Genomic DNA, 19,595 nt, shown 5'->3' with positions numbered 1-19,595 from the left:
ACTGTTCGTGACATTTCTTGTTTTATGATGGTTTAGGCTATTGAACTTCGATTAATTGGAGTATATCATTATCAGACACTTCAGCAAACAGAAACAGTCCTTGAAAGTTCAATTCAATTCATTTCATATTGTGACATTGCTCCTAAGGAAAAGATAATAAGGTCGGATAATTTCTATTTACAGAATATGAGACCTTTTTACTTACTTTCACTGACACTATAACGTATTTTCGAAGGTGCTTCGGTGAAAGATCTAAGGCGCCGACAATACTTTATCAGACGATAATGTGCACTTTTTGCATTACGTCACAATGTGTTAACGTCGCATGCGCCATTCCAGTCTACCCCCTCGTAACTGAACTTTTTTGCATTACGTCACAATGTAACCGACGTCACGATGGATGCAGTACAAATTTTCTGGCCTTGGTATGGAATGTTAATCCTGATGGGAGCTGGTTCAGTTATACAAAATAAGATGTATTCATTCTATGAGTCATGGTAGTTGTAACCATTCACTACGTATTCTAGTATGTTGTCATAAGGCGCGTGCGATTTGTTCTTCCGGAAGAGGAAGCGCCCCCTTCTGTCCGTTCGTTTTGCGCTCTTCCCTTCCCAGAATCTCTTCTGCCTCTGCCGCCCATCCAGTGGAAGAGACGCGCGGGAATTTCAAACAACATGGCTGCCAGTAACGTTTTGCAACTGGAAGAAATAACTCTTTCAGATGGGTCTTCTGGATATACTATTTTCCTACCGAAGGAGTTGCACCAGCAGTGTCTACAAGGTTAGTCTTATTATAATTTTGTACAATTGAGCAGTTGTTATGTAATTCTAGTCTTTCTATGAGAAGAATGTGACCAGTCCAGTTCTTACATGTGCAGGTCTGTGCTCGAAATAATTTTACGTTGAGAGAAATGTCAGAAGTATTGTCGACTTTATTAATATGCTACACTGGATTAATAGAATATAAAAGCTGGAAACTGAGTTCCTTTTTATAGGCCAATCTCTATATCAACATGACAATTGGAATGGTTATTTTCATTTTTGTCTATATTGCTTTACAGATGAACAGCTACAGGCTACAATATACACTGCCATAACGTCGTACAAGCGGTATGCCATACCAGAGGGAGAAACCCACAAGCGAATCCGTAAGGGATACTAAATACAAAATACACCGAAGACTGATCAATGAATACTTTCTGTTAATAAATTTCATGGTGAATGCTTTCAAAGTATGTAAAGGGGATTTAACTCTCTTAAAAAGAATACACTGAAAATGGCTATATTATGTATTACGGTATGTAAATGGCAATATGTACTAGGACGGAGACTGCAGCTGGTAACATCTGGAAATAATTATGTGTCCTGTCCATACTTATTTCTTGAACTGTTTCATATTTTTAATTTATGAATTTGTTTTACCAATGTCTGAAATAGTGTACTTTTCTTACAGCTGCTATGCAGTCTCTTCAAATCCTTGCGGATTTGGGTCTCCTAGAGGGGTTCTTGCCAGGTGTATCCAGGACACAAGATATCAATCTTGGTATGAAGGCTCAATTTGATGATATATCTAAAAAGGCATATACAGCCCACAATCATGGAGTCACTGATGACGGTGATCTTACTGATCTGTTCGCAATCAATAGGATGGTCCCACAAACGCTCGCACCCTGTGAAAAAGTTAGGATGATGGAAATCATTTCAGCATCTATAGCAAATGGTGAATTCTGTTTTTGCAACTATATGTCCATAATTCATCTTAAGATTCTCTGTCTTTAATTCTTAAATTGTCCTCAATTATGGCAATACAAAATCCATGTAAAATACACTTTGAATTATTTTTTTTTATTTTTGAAAATAATCATGGATGTTATTACTGTAACCATGGCCATGCAATTAACTTCATAAAACTTGTTACCATTGTTTTCTTTCATAAGTCATAAGTTGAATAAGTCTTGTTATTTTGAGATGTATTTAAGTCTTTGTCAATATGATAATAATTATTACATTTTATGAATTGCAGTGCGTAATCGGTAAGTTAATTGTGGTCTGTTCACTGGTGTGTGGTGCTTCTATGCTTCTAGTGTAGTATATCAATTGGTTTGGCCTTTATACAGCTGTCACTTCATTAGCATCAATGGCTAATATCACTATCACAATAATTTATGTTGGCATTATATAGCATTGTAACCTGTCCTTTTATATATGAAAAAAGAATTGATGTATCGCACGAGCGTATAAAATTGGAACTATTTCGATTGAACATTTTCAATGTCTCTGTTCTTATTGACTATATATTCAGTCTGTTTAAAAAAAATATTTGGTCTATGTTGACTATGTGAACTTAACACTGGATGTAGCCCACATAGCAGGAGTCGCATTTAGCACAAGCTATATACCCCTAGTTATTTGGCTTTTGCTTGTAAACTTAAAAACAAGAAGCTACAATTTGCTTGTTGCCTTTGATACAATTTTTGGTTGATGGTAAGGATTTTGATTGAAAAAGATAAAGATTTGCTTGTAATTTCTTCGAATAGAAGCAAACATTTTCTTCTTTCTTTTACACTTAAATTCCTCCCCTGCATAGGGTCTGTGCACATCCCATAAACTGGTTCGGAAGTAATTGGACATTGCATGTCGTCCGATGTTAGTATGGACAGAGTAGCACCTTCTACATCTACTCAAGAGACTAGCCAACCATCAGAGCCTTTTCCCTCCTGTTCTGCCAGTCCTCACAGCCCTACCAGCCCTCTTCTTTATTATCATGTGTTGTTATTCTTCATGACATATATTCTTATATTATTTTCTTTATTTTCTTATTATATTGAATAATAGGTCTTTTATTTTCATATGAACCCAAGGTAAAACATTATTCTGTCAGTTTAGGCTACAATGCAATATGTTTTGCTAAACTTTTAGTCAGTGGACAACCTGTTACCTTAATACTAATGTATTGAAATCCTCTCATATTTATTATTAGTAAAGGTGTGACGTAACTTGGACATGTCATATTTCTCATGCTTTGTTATCTTTCACTTTTTGTTTTTCTTTGTATCATAAGAATTCACTACTCTGCATTTATAAATGTACACGTGAACAATTCACTGATATTATCTTAAGAGATGTGAACTTTAATCTTTCTGTCTCCTCTTGCAGCACCTTCAACATCAGGTCAAAAGATTAACCAGTCATCAGAACCTGTTCCCTCCTGTTCTGACAGTCCTGACAGCCCCACTGTTTCACTGCCGGATGTGTCACCTACCTTACAAGCCAGTGTTGAAAGTGAGTTGTAGAAAAAAAGGGAATATAAAATATTGACTTCATTCAGGAGATAAACCCTGTCTTACAATCAGAACCATGTTATACATAATTGATACCTATAAATGTTAATTGATACAGAACGCTTAGCATGAGGTTTCAATTATTTCATTTAGGCGGTATCAATTCTGTGTGTCATGGCTCTGATTTTAAGACCCATATGGGTTTATATCCATTCTATTTTAATATGAAAAAATACGCCCTAAATCGACCTAAAAACAAACAGCTCAATCAAAATTGAGCCTGTTTGTTTCTGAGAGGCAACCAATCAGAATCAAGTATTTTCTAGTAGCTTTGTAGAATTAAAAGTAACATGGAAGTAAAGAAGCAGCACTTAATAGTGTTTAAATACACTGAAGATATTATATATCTACAGGTTATGGAAACGATAAGCCATTGAAACACATTACATTTTTTACAGCAACACATTGCATATAGAATGTGATACATTATACATTATATGCAAGTACAGAAAGGCTGATAATTTTTTTTATTGTTTTCAGCTTCCTTGGATGGAAGCTCTGTTAGTCTGACTCCACCTGCAGCAGACAACCCACAGGGGCACCTATTCGATAGGCGCCAGTCTCTCTTTCTTCTAAGTCTATACACTGAGAGGAAAGAGAAATTCAAGTCCTCAATGTACAAGAAGAAGCTTCTGTGGTCAGACACCACTGACGAAATGAACCGTCAGTTTGGAACATCATTCACCAAGGAGCAGATTGAAGGACGGTGGAAGACCATGCTCGCTGCATACAAAAACCACAAGAGTGACCAGACAAAAACAGGGCGAGGGGGCAAAAACTTTGAATTCCAGAGGGAATTCGAGGAACTGTTAGGCGATAGACATGACATTAATCCTGTGTGTGTCATCAGCAGCATGCCTTCATCACAGGGGCCCACAGGAACACAAACTCAATCAGGAAGAACAGAACAATCATTGCCCGAAACATCAACACCTGTACGTTCTGTCTCACCATCACCATCAACATCAACTGCCTCGCCACCATCTTCAACTGTCTCGCCATCAAATTCCCCATCTCCAAGAGGTGGTGCGAAAAAGCGACGATCATCTGGAAGTGCTTCAGTCCTGCAGTTCCTTGCAGATTATACAAAGGAACGGAAGGAAGAAAGACAGAAGAAAATGGAACAGAAACAGAAGATGCATGAAGAAAAAATGTCCTTATTCAAAATGTTTTTGGACAAAATGTGAAAGTGTATAACTCTTTGATATTTCTCATGTGCTTGCATTTCACAAAGTCTTTAAATTCATGTGCTTATATGTATATTAGCTTTTCTGAGTGAGCTTTTTACGCCGCATTCTACTTTTCTGATTTCATAAAATGATGAGCAATGTTTGTTTGCAATGAAGCGATAGCTGAAAATCATTTCTCCAAAATTCATTTGTTATATAGTATTGTGACTTGTCATGTTTCTTCTGGGTTTGTTTTGACAATGAGAAAACCTTTCTAGCTTTTCCAAATTGCTTATAAAAGTTCCTTTGATCATTGCCTGTGGAGACAAATGCTAATTTTGCATCCAGAATATACCACAAATTATGTAACAGCTTCGTCATAGGTTTTAGCTGAGCTGTTTTTGTTATTTTTGCTCATTTCAGAGCATTACTTACATGTTTGTTTTATGCATCGAAATATAGTCAGCTTGGTTGTTCATGTTATGTGATTTTACTTTATGATAGCATAATCAAAGACTCAACATCTTTGAATGTCATGGTGGTTATGTGAAAGTTATTTTGTTTATTCCATCCAGATGTTTGTCCTGATATTTGTATGGAGAATGTCTCAAATTATGCTACCTTCATGTCACTAACACCTTGAGGAGTTTGTTTTGGAAGTTAACACTAGGTAAGAATAATTTGTACTCTCAGGTCAAACTTTTATTCTGTGGTTCACAGAATTCAAGTACAAAATCAAAGGTCGGTAGGTCGAGAAAAAATAAAAATAAAACCTTAATATTCAATTATTTTTTTTTCATTTTCATCAGTTTTTGAGTAGGTAGGGAAGGAAAAAAATAAACAAGCACAGGTTTGACATTTTTTACATAAAAACATTTTGAAATGCACATACTAAATTATTTCTTTTATATCATTTCTTGGTAAATCAGGTCGGCGGGATAAAAAAGGACTGCGTTTACAATTTTTTTCCCCCACTTTTCAATATTTCTTGGTCGGTGGATTCGCAAACCAAGATTAAAAGAAAAGTCTGGCCTCATTGAAAAAAATTATTCAAAGCAATTCATCAGGGTATACATTGGATACACTTGAGTTGTTACCACTTTTCTATGAATTCAATAACAACTTTTCAAACTTGTAATTTCACTGGTTGTTAAAGGTATGTTAAAGTATCTATTTGATTGCTTTATATTATTTATCCTTGCTTTGGAAAGTAATTGATCATCTTATTAAATAGAGAAGGACAACCCTGTGTTTTGTTTCATTCATAGCCTTTATTAAGTGATTGACATACTGGCTGGTGATCCATGAGTAAAATAAAATTTTTCAAATCATTTACCATGCTCATTAAAGGCTCGATGTTGCTTCTTTAATGGGACAGGCCTATTGGGTTAACATACTAGTAAGGGTAAGGATACTCTGCTAAAACTTTTCTTTCCAAATTTACCAACCTGAATTGTTCTGAAACATATAGGCTTGTCCCCTTAAATGGATGATTTAGTAATAAAGATTGGATCAAATACTGACATCATATTCACAGCGTTTTGTGAAAGAAATATATTGTCTATACATTTGCCAAATGGTGCATCAATTGCATCCTGCGAAGAGGGCCTTCAGCATCATTCTCCTGCAAGTTAGGGTTTCTGTTGTCAGCTGGAGGTACATCATCCTCAAACACTTCTGCCAGTTCATCCCCACCTATTGCACAAATATTGTGAAGTACAGACGCACTCATGATGGCTTTGCAAATGTAATTTATGTCTGCCATATCTACAAACTGTAGACGTCTGAATCGACCTTTCAAAATTCAAAATGAGTTCTCGATTGTTACTCGAGTCCCCGACAGGCATTTGTTGAATTTTGTCTGAAGCCTGTTAAGATTCCCATTGTCGCGGAACGGTGTGAGAAGCCATCTCCTACATGGATATGCTCCATCAGCAAGTACAAGATGCTGACGGCAAAGCCGGGGTCCTGTCTCCCACAATGGCGAGTTACGCAAAACTCTGGCATCGTGCACCCTGCCTGGCCATCCTGTGTACACATCTGTATACCGCATGTCTTCACGACATACAGCCTGCAGAATGATTGAATGGTACCTCTTGCGGTTGATGTAATCAGTCTCATGATCGTGAGGTGCCTTAATTCTGATATGTGTGCCGTCAAGAGCACCTATAACACCAGGAAAGCCCTTTTTCCTGGCAAAAGCTTCTGCCACTGTACTCTGTATGGTCTGGCCACCTGATTATCTTGGGCATGACATGATTCACAAGTACATCTAACATTGCTCTATTATGAGCCACAAATGTTGATTCTGATACATCGAATCTATCGGCCATAGAACGAACACATTCCTGCGACCTCATGTACCATAGGTGCATGAGAAGGTCAGTTTCGATGGGAATCTGGGGTCTTCCAGCTGATGGGTTCCTCATCTGTACACCTGGGCAGGTTGTCATAATTTGAAACAGTTCCTCAAATGTTTTCCGTGACATTCTGAAGAATGTTTTGAATGTATCCAAAGAATACAAAGGTACGACACCTTGCACATAATTTTCAACACGGGGCGATCGTAGCTCCCTCTGAAAGTATAAAAGAGTAACATTTATTTGAAAATAATAGTTAATAACATTACAGTGGTGATGTTCAAATTAAGTATTGTAATAAGTATTAAGTAAAGTTAGTTACCTACGAGATATCAATATATCAATACTGGCAATTCACTGAAAGTTAATGTTTCTCTGTTAATGGTGTGCCTCAACATTTAATTTACATTTTCTTAGGCAACATGTGGTTTTAAATGATCTAGTCATTCCTTTATTTTTTTTCATTTTAATCACTTCTGCTTATTTAGTTAAGCATCCTGATTAAATCAAGCAAAGCAACTGTAATTAAAAACACACCCAATAATGAAAGCTTTGATAGGAATTTAGATTTAAAATTTAAAATTTACTTTGGAAGCAAAATCATAACAAAAACCGCAAAATACTACATGTAGTAACTAGTATGATGGTGGTCCCTATTATGGTGGGTCTTATTTCTTACTTGCTTATTTAAAATACATTTTGAATGTTCGATCTTTATCATTATTGTTTTTGGTCAACTGGTCATCGTGAATAAGTGAAATTTTTTGTAAAAAAATTAACATTTTATGGATGGTTAAGGGTGTTATTTACTTATTCATAGAGAAATGTGCAAATGTAAATAAATATAAATAATCCAGATCAGCACATCGAACAAACATGACGATACCACGTTAATAGGACCCGGTCGCTCACCATCTACTATGTTACTACTTATTAGAAACGGAATTCTACGTTGATCTATAACAACTTACGCCAATAATGTCAGTATGGATTGGAATTCATCATCTGATTCATCAGAACTGTCATCGGAAGAGGTATCGTCAAAAAGTTCTTGCAGAAGCAATGTCGCAGACGCCATATTTGAATTCTTCCGCCTGTTCGTTAACACTACTCTCTTCCGTGGTCTGCCGGAAGAGGAACAGTTACACAGAAGAGCCTAATCGCACGCGCCTATTGCATTCCTGTTAGCTACTGTATCATGTCGTCATAGCATTGTGACGTCATAAGCATTGTGAGGTCATGGGCAGTGTTAACAGTTAGCCTTACTGTTCAGTTCAGCTCAACCTGATGAGGGGGCTAGGATAAGCCCCGAAACGTCGTGAAAATAAACCCAAGAAGTTGCTATCCATAAAGTTTGTACTGTATTACTATGCCAACTTCTAAATGCCTTTGAAGAATCAAATCACGATGGATGTACAGGCCTCGTACAGCCTCCCACAGTAAACTGCTTTGTCGCAGTTTCTTGGTTTGCAGTTGCATCACACAGCTAACATCACCGGTGGAAACATTATGTTTATGTTTTCCGAAGGATAAAATGCCTCGTAGTTCGACTCAAAACTTTACAGAGGCACGATCATATTTGCAATGTTTACATTCCCACAATGCAATCGTGGAATGTCGCATGAAGCTTCAGCCGAATGTACTGATCTAAACTTTCGTTGGTAGTAGAAATGAGACGGTCATTTTGACTTGTATGGTTTAAGAGAATCACAGATTAAAATGATCTAGAGAAGATAGTTAACCCGAACATAAACCTTCACCAAACTGTTCATCATTTGTTTTTCTAGTAACGTTTGTCTTAACCCCCTGGATGCAACAGGGACATATATGTCCTTCCTCTACATACCTCACTTGGAAGTCCAATAAAATTCTAAATATACCACGCATATATAAATACTTCACAGTTTTGAATTCTGCGGAAAATTCCCAGTTTCTTGATACCATCTACTATTATCTCAGACCAAGCTAAAGTGCTTAAAATCGCCTTTCAAAATAGGCTTCTTCGTAAATGTCGCCATTTTTCAAACTGTACAAAATCGAGATTCACAGCGTTATTTGCAGTATGTTTTGAAATGTGAAAATCGTATAATTACTGGGAGTAATGAATTTCAAAAATAGCATATTAATGATCACTGATATCCAGTTTTCATGTAACCAGGAATGATAATTCTGAAACGTCACCGATGTACCCAGAATCGGTTGGGATGTTTTCGAAAATACACTTACACGAACGCCGAAGTGCGCTTTCCGCCATATTGGATAGTGTTTACAAAATCACGTTTCGAGAAGGCCGGTATTGAGAAGCCCATTACATCATGTATACTTCATAGTTAGCTGCGACAAATGCATCATTGAATTCCCCATATATCTTAGAATCAAATTGCAAATGGTCTTTGTCACCAATACCAACTGTCTAGACAAAACGAAACGAAATATACTTTGTATGAAAACGAACGCTGTGCTCGAAAGACAGCGCTTGACTGAAATGTAAACAAAGAAAAATTCCAATTTTACACTGCGTAGCATTTTCGGAAATTTCCCAACATCCAGCCCTCTAATCATTGCTTACAATGGCTCAATACGCTTAGTATATTCAGGGGAAGAGTATCGTGGCAAAACATAGCAAATTGAAAATAGATACAATGAAATAATTGGGTAATTCATAAGAAACTGTCAAACTTTCAGTACAGCGTGACGCCATGACTGACGCAAAATCACGCAGAACGACAACAGTACTTATCGGCATTTCTGGCTTCTTCCGTCATTTACAATGTAAACGATAAGAACAGATGACAATACACAGATAGTCAGAATAATTCTGATTACTTACATCTCACATTTATATACAAAAGATCCCTGAATCAAGCAAAAGGTCGTCGCAAAATCCTGTGTACCCTTCTCAGCGAAGCCGCCATTTTGAAAGAAATCGGTCATCGGTATTGATGTCATACGTCAACATTGTTGCACATATTAGGCAATTTCTTTGAGGTGAAGGTCGGTTGAACAAGAGTAAACACAATGCCTATACCATTCCGATTGCACTTTTAGTATTGTGATGTATATTTTGCGCATCGTTCAGATATTTTTTCATGAAACTGATTTCAGTATCTACATATATCCATGTTCAACACCATATCATGTGTGGATATAAGGTATCCGTTTTTATTCTTTGAAAGCTTTTGATTGTTTGAATAATATTTACATGGGAAACTGTCTAAGTAAGTGTATTATACCACATTTTACACAAGTGTTGGAAGATCACACGTAGCCATTACTGCAACATGTGCTTTAGTTCCCGTGATGTGCAATATTCAATTGGGACAAATATTGCAGTTTCATATGAACAGGTTAATGAACAACGATTTAATTCCAACTTATAAGTAAAACGGATAATATTAATGAAAATGATTTGTACATTTTATCAAATGTAGGGGCACACATACTACTATTTAAAGGAATTGTCTTGTTCATTGTATTGGTTCGTGTCGTTTTTATAGACAAAACTATTATGAATAGTGATTGACTAGGTGCGAGTTTGTCAAAACGTTTCATGATTCATTGTCATTGTTTTTCGATAATAAAGTCAATTCAAATGCGATTAAAATATATCTGATGGCAGAATGTCTAACTCAAACAGTATTTATACGGAAATTGTTAAAAATATATACATCAGGTCAAGTCTTAATTTGGACAAGCATTACGTACATTTTCTAATACTTCTTTACTGAAAAATTGATCTCTTTGTACCTTTCATTGCATCCTTATGAAGGGAATTGATTTCATAATCATGAGAAGAAAAGTCTTTTTCCTAAATGAATACTCAATGAATATTCAGGTGTTGTGAAATTTTCATTTATGCTAAATTGATGCTAGGCAGGTGCGCGTGTTGCTCACAATAAGATATGTAGTAAAACAGTGTAATTGTTGATATATTCAGGACACTATTTCAGTGATAATACCATTCATTTTATATTTTGGCTAAAAAGTGTTGAATTTTGACACAGAAGCCGAAATCTTTTACACACTGAGTGGAAATTAGGTTAGATATAGACTAATCAGCAACCAGAGTAGTCTTTTTCCGACGTCACAAAATGCACAAAACATGCTGTGACGCATTATTTTCAGTTATTTCATTACGTTTGAAAATGTGGCTGTTACTCCGTTAATAATGACGGAAAATTAATAAAAATACATATACACAAACAGGAGAATATGGGAATCTAAGAACCAAAATATGTATCGGATAGGGACATCCAAATCGCTATTGCCTGATTTTTGATGTAGTACACTTGCATCTTTTCTTACAAATTGTGAAACTACCAAAAGGTATCCTCTCACATTGGGGAAATTTGTGTTGGAATAGTTTGGTTCACTGTGGACAAAACATCACGAAAATATACTGTCCATATCCACAGCAAATTCTCTCCATGTGATCGGAGTTACATTGACCTAAGGTAAACTATAGCTGAGATATGCCCCTTATCTTTATACGTGCATGACCTCTCTGTCGACGTTTGACGTCATAGTAGAAAATCGATTTTTGACATTTATTGCGGGTCATTTTTTATTTTGTGAGTATGACGTTATGCATTAGCACATACATCCATTTCATATACACTTATGTCGTTCAGATATCAAGCTGTATTTTCTTCGCTCACACTTCCCGTAAAGATGCCAAATTAAAAAAATCGTAGCAGAGTGCTTTTATTGGTGCACGATAAAAAAACTGAGAAATTTACTGTTTTTGAACACACACAACAGTTTTGGACAACCTTTAGCAGTGTCTATTTCCCAAACCCCTGAGGTAGCCGCAATTATATTTATACCAACGGATAGGAAATTAAATATTCTACATGTCTGTGCAATTTCATAGCCGTACGCAGATCCAGGACCACGCGAGCGCAAATCTCGCACAACGTTCACTTTTCAAACTTTATGAAAATGTGCGCCTGAAAAAAAACTCGGCATTCAGGGGGTTTACGTAGGGGGCTGACACGCCAAAAGAACAGCGCGTCAGTTAGCCTGTGCGAGGATTCTTAATTTAGGTCACAGGCTTTGTTTTCTGCCCTAGATTAATCGAAATTAGGTTTAGAAATCATTAAATACGGCATCTTAGAAAAGAAATACAGTTCGTTCTACCACCATGTACAGTGTAACAAAGCACACTTTCTCCCACCATGTACGCTTGGGTCCGAGTGCTTTAATGATATAATAGTTCAGGGCGAAAGTGTGCTTTATTACACTATACATGGTGGTAGAACGAACTGTATTTCTTAAACATGTATATATAGTTTCTTTTTTCATCAAATGATAATATTTTCTGATAAATATACTGTTACTGCAACAACATAATGACATTAGCCATGTGTGATTCAAAATAATTCACGAAACAAATATGTACTTTGAAAACAAAAATAGTTCATCACCCATTTGTATTTGATGTACATTTTAGCAAGATAGTATAAAGAAATAAAAGATACAAAATAATATGAAACATCTATCCATATAGTTTATGGTATACATGTATTTATATTACAGAATTGTGTAAAATTGTCAGTTTTCCACATCACTGACAGACATTAATTAAAATTGGGTTATTTACACATTGCTAATGCATTGACAGATCTTTGTTAGAGTGTCTTTGCCCATGACTATTTGGGAGGGAAAAATACTTGTCATATTATTAATATCAATTAACATATGAAAATATAAAAAGTTGCAATGTAAAGCATTGACAAGTCTATCATAATTATTCAGCAAGGACGTTAATTTATTGTATAAAATTATGAATGTAATTCAACTGGGTCTGAAGTGAGACATACAATTTTTGCATATATGAAATATGAACGCAGTTTTTATTAAATCATCCCCAAGTTCATGTGAAACTATAGCTGAAAATATATTGTAGTTTATAACATGTATTGTGCAGTCGCTACTACACTACATCGTCACAAAAAGAAAAGCACTAATGTTATTTTGAAACACAAATGCCACGCCCATATCCTTATTCTTGAGGCTGATGTTTGTAACCGTTTTTGTGTCGGACCATATGAAAAAAGAAGAACAAGCTAGGATCAACATGCATCACAATTATATCTTTGCTATCTGTAAGTGGGCAATAAAGTAGTGTGCCTAATATGAACAAAAATTCAAATAAAAGATATTGAAAAACTTACATCTGTAGTGTTGGTCGATTACTGTTTCCGGGTCAAGGGAGCGTACAAGATCAAACTGGTTCAGCAATGTGCGAAGTATAGTAAAAAATACACAAAAGAAATTGCTATGAGCTCTGATTAATCATTTGAAACAGTTATTTGTACTAAGTTTGAGTTTGCCAGACGAAATATCTCCAACTTTTCTGTTAATATTCAATAACGAATGAATTTCAGCAGACACTCCCTGTCTGTGACATCACATCCGGTGACCTTTGCACTTACTAGAAAACAAGTTAGATTTCACGATCTTAATATTCGTCTGTCTCTCGTCATACGAAACGGAACATGAAACACTTGTAGAGTGAGAAATTCTCCCTCTTTCGCCAGGTCTTACTCAGACGAGTTCTGTAAAGTTTCTTCTGACCAAAATAGCTACATTTTATGTAGGAGTTGGACGAAGCGCGCCATGTTTGTTTTTCATACGTGTAACACGATCTAACAGCGGGTTTGTGCAAAAATTAATGAACCGTGACACTTGAAATTAGCACTCATTAATGTTCATAAATCATGTATTTTTTTTTGTTGTTGTTGTTGTTTTTTTGTTGTTTTTTTTTGGGGGGGGGGGTTCTTGGGGTTTTTTTGTTGTTTTTTTTTTGGGGGGGTTGGGGTTTTTTTTTCTATTTTAATGACATGACACGTTTAAATAAAAGTAATAGTGCCACTTCAGTAAGACCTGTGATGACATCGAAAATATCACTTGTTTGCGACGAATTGTTTCTTTTCGATTATTTTTTTTTTTCAGAATTAATTTTAAATTTGTCGTCGCGTGGGTATTTGCCAATGCAAATATACAAAATTAAAGTCAGATACTTATGAAATGTCAGTAATAAGAACATTGAAGTCAGCTGGCTCTAATTGGACTAACATGAACTGCATCCGGCTGTTAATCGAGTAATTTACTTAAATTCAGGAAAATTTACTTTATTTATGTTTGTCATGTAATTAACCTCTGTACGTTTGAAACTATCTGGATATTTTTTGTAATAATGCTTATTTTCCTATCTAGTATTGTTACGAGTGTGCATTTTCTGTATATTTTGTTATTAATTAAGTAATAATTATTATTGGGTCACAACATTTAGTGTTTTGAATAATAATTATGATGGGTCACATTTCGTTTTAATAGCTGGTCAACACTTTTAGGATTCTGGTTTTCCGGAATTTATCTGCTCCTAGTTTTCTATGTGTTTACTTCCGGGAGACTTATTCAAGAGCATTCTACAGTGTTGAAGATAGTCGTGTGTGCCCGAACTTTCGGGAAATGACTTAGTATATATAATAAGGTTGGTTGCCGTGTTGAGGGCGACACTCATTCATATTAACTGGAAGATACATCACTGCCAACGCTTGATCTCGTCAAAACTCGTCAACGCCTGACCTACATTATCCGCTGACAGATCGATCACTGTATTTACATTCTGCATAGTTGATTCTCTCTCGCACCAAGGCTTTGGTGAGTTCGCTATATTGTAGATTTGTAAGATTTTCTCTCTCTTGAATTGTATTTGTAATCAGCATTGTGAACTTGTGACTTTGTATATCTTGCTGTCGTTGCATAATAATACATACATAATTTGAACGTTTGTGACTTGTCTTTGTTCTGTTTTGCTGGTTCACACGGGGATTTCTTACATAGTTTATCACGGTAAATTCTTAACAGTAACAGTATTAATGAGCCGAATATTTTTTCAGTTGTTCCTTATTTAGTGACACACGCACGGACTGTTTGAAAACACCCACCCTCTTATCAACGCCTTATGCTGAAATTAATTCAGCAGGCTAAAGGTTAAGACTCCCCTACCAAGCCCTACTACATGACAGGTCGTCATACTTGGGCTTCTGAGATCTGATCTATAATCTTTAACCTGGGATTTGAACATGTATGGTTACAACAGGACATTGCAAATATCGCTCTTATTGGCATTTAAGCAACGATTGCAAGATAATTTAATTCAGGATTGGTATTCATCCCTACATGACAATCAAAACGTTACACGTTATTTAAATCTCTCCTTGATGTTTGAAAGTACCTTATTTGTGACATTCAACCTTTTCTTATCAAGTGTAGAGCTAAATTTCGTTGCAACAACTTCAACTTTCTGGTCGTCATTAAAACATAGCCAAAGATTATGTCAAAGGTGCACAACTAATAATGCAAATTTCATAGAAGATGAATACCATGTTCTCCTTTGTTGTCCCAAGTGTTCTCATCTACGGAAAACATATCAAGTTCTCTCTTTGAAATATCTCTTTGAAAATCCATAAATTCCTGCAGCTCATACAATCCAGTGATGTAAAAACAACCCACGCTATAGCTATGTTCCTGTACTTAATGTTCAACGCACGTCATGTAATCTTATGAACTTTAAAACTAAATTTAATGCATGCAATGTACACAATCAATTGACTGCAATACTGTATTTTGGGCCTGGAGCCTTTTTGTGTAATAAAACCTGTCTGTCTGTCTATAAACATATACTAATGGGCAAGGGACGGATACTGGATTGAAATTACCTGTCACTCTTTTATGAACATTTTGTTGTTTGTTTTCCCATTGATAGGGCCTCTGACAAGACAATATTTATATGGAAGCATCACTTCATACAGCATTCAAAAAAAAGTTTAAAAGAAGGAAAAGCATCAATAAGTCCGGACAAAGAGAAACTAGGCAGCGACACATGTACACCACATTCATAGTCAATTACATTATGATCACAGTTTGAGACAATTTGGGAAGGACTTCCTCTGTGTACTGGGCATGTTTCATGGTAAGGTGTCTTGCCTTTGTAAGAGGTCACTGGCGTCACTGCTCCTTACATTTACCTTGAAGCATAATATTGATCTATTTCATGAGAAGGGTTTTGTTTTCTTTGACTAACATTCGTCTCACAACAGATGTTTAGGAAATCAAGTTGGAGCTTCAGCTATAGGGACATGACACCTAGTCTCGTTTGTGGGACAATGTCCACTTTCCCATACACATACATGACTACAGTTTCTTCAACGTCTGTACCTTAATTTATGGACGGCGGTTATTCTGTTCGTTGAACACTGTTTACAATCAAAATCTCGCACATCTACAACAAACTGTATCCTAATCTCATTTACAAATGCGCATGATTTTAAAAGCTAAAATATACAACAACACCATGTCCATATTCATATTCCTCTGACCAATGTAGAGTCTGCTGGACCATGCTGGCTATTCCGTAATCATGTGTTTATGAACCAGAGATTGAAAGCAGGTGTTCGCGAGAGTGTCACCTTCCACAATCACACCCATTTGATATGATATCATCTATGCCAAACTAGGACATGTATCGAAACCCATGTGTGTCTGGAACATTGTCCCGCAAATGTCTGCCACACAACCTTTGGACCACTTGAAGCTTTGGAATTTGGAATCCGTATGACACTCGATTGTAATTTTATGAAAGCCAAAGCCAACACTAGAGATACAGGTACATTTCTCGAAATATGAGGAAATCAGTTTGAGAATGATGAAACTACCCCTCTCGTTACACAATCTTGTGGGGAGTGGTTTGGCACTCTCAATCTGGCACTCGGAACTGACGAGGCCGTCCCACTGGTCTCTACTATTCCTAGTTTAAATGGGAACGTCAGTGGATGGGAAATTAGATCTTTAAAACAGTATTAGACCATGAATATACCTGAAGCTTTAGTTAAACGTCTTGACAAAGATTGGGCCATTCGCTTTTTAAATACAATAATTCTGCCGACTGCAAAAAGATAAAAAGCATACCAAGTGTGGGGGTAAATGTGTGTGTTTTATCAAGATTAGATCATAGTGGGTGGTCATTTTGTTATTACTTATATGGTTAGTTTTCCTCATATAAGTTGCTTTCTTCAAATTATGTCTTAAAAAGTGTTCAACCACAGAATTACGTGGTAGAATATTTCGAAAATCTTTTGTCAGGATTGCCCCTTTTCTTCTTGTGTTGTTGATACTGTTACATCAATCTCATTTCTCTCAACGTCCATTGTAATGACTATGATTCTTCAGTAATAGATATTATTATGGATGGGAAATGAGGTCTTTAGAACAGTAGACAGATAAGAAAAAAGAAAGAAATATAAATCAAAATAATAAAAAAGGCGTTTTATGGCTGTCGGTGGCAGAGGATTTAGGGATGGGTCTGATGAACTGTTCAACATGATTTGCCAGTGACAGTAATTATTTCCGATGCAATAACTATTCACTGTTTGGATTTCTACCACACGTTCCTTAGTGGTTTGTTTTTATGAATATTTGAGTAGATTTCACATATGTTTGTAAAATATCTAACTAATGGAGAAGGATACACTCACTTTCGTGTAGACCTGGTTTCATCACCATTTGACCCTGACCGATGAACATATGTTCTCGATATAGGCGGAATCATCCAGCCACCGCTGGATCCTTATGAGTATTGTAATGTTGCTGTCTTTTTCATTTACAATAACTGATACGTTTTTGCAAATAGATTTAGTCAGTGAGTTTAATTTACACCACCTTTAGAAATATTCCAGCAAAATCAGAGTGGGGGACACACATTGTACCCATTTGAGGAATAGAACCCAGCCAGTAATGATGGCCAGCTAAAGCAAATCATGACTACTACCTGGATTGAGCGAGCAGAACACATTTACACAATATTACATAAGGTAAATCCAAATCTCTGAGAGAATGCTATCCTTCTGATCGATTGCTGAAATCGACCCGGGCCTTCGGTGTGATGAGCGAGCCATTTGACCACTAAGTTACCCCAACGCCCCACATCGATTTCGGATACCATTTATGTCAGACTTGATCTCTTCACTATAAGGCTAGAATAATGCCGATGTGACGTACAACCCCAGTCAGCTCTACTCTATAGTATATTTGTGTAGGTGGGAACGTTAGCTATCTATGAGTAGGGGCGTGATCTTTTGAATCAGTTACAAAAAAATCCTCTTCAAATTGTTTACCTGAACACGGAAGTAATCTCGAGAATCGTTCCTTTGCAAACCACAAGCCTTTGATATATGCTCAACTGTTTCAAGTTTAGTGTGAAAGGATAATAAAGCTAAATCTACGCGATATTCTAATTGGCTTTACTGTCCTTCGTTGACAGGTTTTCATAATTTACATGTATTTATGATGAACTGACGAAATGCTGAAATAGTTTAGCCTGTTTTACATTGTCTTTTATTTCTAGTTCAAATGTTTTAGATTTAATTACTAGTTTTTAGTGGACATCGGAGATGCATGAGTGGTGCTGCCGTTCTTCAACTGTTTTTGTTTTCATTTCCGAATATTTCTGATCTGTAATATAATTATAAAGTGTTCTGCAATACTGGAGATGTGACGATAAAGATAAACTCACTCACTCACTCACTTTAACTCATGTTAGTGTCCGAATGTATTGGAATAAAACACAAATGTGTCGTCATTCGAAAGTCTCAATGCCCATTCCTAAGAAACACCTTACAGTCTTGTACTCAGACATTCCTGACACTCTGTCATTGATCGGGTTACCTGGAAAATGGTAGAAAATGTTGGGGTACTTTCTCTACGATACATTACTGAAACTTTGGTGCAATTTTGACATAATACATATTTTTATAGACACGCCTCACCTGGTGTTATAGTGCTGATAGTATTTCCGTAAATATTGAGGGATTACAATTTATTTTTCTCCGAACATATTTGATCTTCTTCTGTCTACCAGAAATCAAGAAACTCGGGTATTTTGGTCTCTGCTATTTCTAAGTTAGTTTCTTTCAGTTTAACCTACTGTATTGTAAAAGAATGCAATTTACGCAATAAAGTTCTTGTTTTGTTGTAGTTGTCTTTATTTTTTACCTTTGTATTTAATTATGTTTTTTCTACTTTAGTTTTAGGGGTTTTTGGGGGTTATTACTCCGTCCTTCAACATATTGGGATGATTAGTCGTGTACAAAGGAGAACCACAAGGGAGAAATAACATAGAAGCTAGTAGCTTTCCAAGCTTCACATACAACCAACACCACCTGACCGAATTATTAGTGGTAGATTTTGACTTGGTGTTCACTTGCCTTACTCTGCAATATTTCTTCATTAATTTTAGTCCGATGCCTCTGATATTCCAGTTGTTTGAATGTCCTCTCTCAACAAGGCTTTTGATCTCCAACCTTACCTATGTGCATTATGAATGTCTTACTCTTTTCTGCAAGGTCATGGCTGAAATACTACCCCACTACAATCTACTTGAAGTTATCATTCTCATATCAGTTTCAAGAAACGTCCATAATACTTCAAATTTCAGGGATCACTATGTGTTTATTTTTTTAGTACAAATTCAACAAAAGTTCTATGAATAATTTTGTTTTTTAATTTCACTACGTATGCATAATTACTGAATATTTCAGCAAATATATATAATTCCTGAGTGAATGATACATTGTAACAGAGATAATCTGTATATAGTCTCCCTGATTGTACATAATTACTGAAATTTTCAGTAATTATACATATTTACACACACGCACG

General features: G+C 36.0%; 1 pseudogene; it reads right to left on the bottom strand.

Moving 5' to 3' along the window:
* Positions 1 to 6,070: 6,070 nt before the first annotated feature.
* On the bottom strand, positions 6,071 to 18,573 carry LOC137283961 (putative nuclease HARBI1; annotated as a pseudogene).
* Between the last annotated feature and the right edge of the window lie 1,022 nt (positions 18,574 to 19,595).

This window comes from Haliotis asinina, chromosome 5 (assembly GCF_037392515.1).
Source record: "Haliotis asinina isolate JCU_RB_2024 chromosome 5, JCU_Hal_asi_v2, whole genome shotgun sequence".
Taxonomy (NCBI): Eukaryota; Metazoa; Mollusca; class Gastropoda; order Lepetellida; family Haliotidae; genus Haliotis; species Haliotis asinina.
Note: the sequence above shows the minus strand (reverse complement) of the source record. Positions and strands in the feature narration are given on the sequence as shown.